The following is a 1,964-nucleotide window of genomic DNA, read 5'->3' on the forward strand; positions in this document are numbered from 1 at the left end:
TCAACATTCCATACTGCAGTTGGGACAGAGCGGTCAACATTCCATACTGCAGTTGGGACTGAGCGGTCAACATTCCATACTGCAGTTGGGACAGAGCAGTCAACATTCCATACTGCAGTTGGGACAGAGCGGTCAACATTCCATACTGCAGTTGGGACAGAGCGGTCAACATCCCATACTGCAGTTGGGACAGAGCGGTCAAAACTCCATACTGCAGTTGGGACAGAGCGGTCAACATTCCATACTGCAGTTGGGACAGAGCAGTCAACACTCCATACTGCAGTTGGGACTGAGCGGTCAACATTCCATACTGCAGTTGGGACAGAGCAGTCAACATTCCATACTGCAGTTGGGACAGAGCGGTCAACATTCCATACTGCAGTTGGGACAGAGCGGTCAACATTCCATACTGCAGTTGGGACAGAGCGGTCAAAACTCCATACTGCAGTTGGGACAGAGCGGTCAACATTCCATACTGCAGTTGGGACAGAGCGGTCAACACTCCATACTGCAGTTGGGACAGAGCGGTCAACATTCCATACTGCAGTTGGGACAGAGCGGTCAACATTCCATACTGCAGTTGGGACAGAGCGGTCAACATTCCATACTGCAGTTGGGACAGAGCGGTCAACACTCCATACTGCAGTTGGGACAGAGCGGTCAACACTCCATACTGCAGTTGGGACTGAGCGGTCAACACTCCATACTGCAGTTGGGACAGAGCGGTCAACATTCCATACTGCAGTTGGGACAGAGCGGTCAACACTCCATACTGCAGTTGGGACAGAGCAGTCAACACTCCATACTGCAGTTGGGACTGAGCGGTCAACACTCCATACTGCAGTTGGGACAGAGCGGTCAACATTCCATACTGCAGTTGGGACAGAGCACTGGGTATGCTACCCAACAACACAGCTGGAAAAGTTTCTCAAAATGTACACAAAACATTTGAAAAGATTTGACTGCTAAGTGGTAGTCAGTGTTCTCCTGCACTGTTTTACTTTTGTAAGTAAGGCAGCGGTTTGTTCGGTAGAAGAATGTCAAGGAAATATTTGCTAGCTAGCTAATTTTAGCTAGCTAATGTAAGCTCTATGGCTAATCCTCCATGGACATTGTAAGTTTTCATTTTTACCTGTTGTAGCCATTGGTTGTAGCTAGGTAGCTAAGGTTTTGACATTTTGATATCTGTTTAGTTAATGACAGTAAATGTGTGAGTGAGAGAGAGAGATGATCACAATGTGTGTGTGTGAGAGAGAGAGAGAGAGAGAGAGAGAGAGATGGTTGATAAATACACATATAGGAAACATTAATATTGTTTGTGGGTGCGTGTTTAAGAGAGACATTGTGAGCTAGCCTAATTCTTGAAACGTGTAACCCCCCCCCCCCCCCCCCCAACATGGGTGTGAATTTGTTCTTGATTCATCAGGGATCGTTGTATTTTTGTGTATTTTGTATTTGACAGTACGATACATTTTGCCTGTCCCTGCTCCCCCTCAACACTCATTCTAACGTTACAACTCTCAACTGCCTTACTCAATTCTTGATTCTCTTCTTTTGCAGGAATCTTCTAACTTGGATGGAAGGATGGAGGATGGAACAAAGGGAAGGAGTACAGAAGTTATCCAGCCTGCTGACTAAGAAATGTAAATAGACAGCAAAACATAGGCTCTCTCTCTCTCTCTCCATATGTCTGCCTGACTTCCAGATTGCTGAGGGACAACATAGTCAATGACATGTTTTCATATTCCACAGAAAACAGACCATTTCCAATGCATTTTTTTAGTTTTCTGGATATGCACTTCATTCAGACATACACAGAGTGAACAAAACATTAAGAACACCTGCTCTTTCCATGACAAAGACAGACCAGGTGAGAGCGATGATCCCTTATTAAATCCACACTCCATGCACCAACGAATTCAGGCTGTTCAGATGTTTGGTATACTCAGTGTATATGATATTGG

This window comes from Salvelinus alpinus, chromosome 18 (assembly GCF_045679555.1).
Source record: "Salvelinus alpinus chromosome 18, SLU_Salpinus.1, whole genome shotgun sequence".
NCBI lineage: Eukaryota > Metazoa > Chordata > Actinopteri > Salmoniformes > Salmonidae > Salvelinus > Salvelinus alpinus.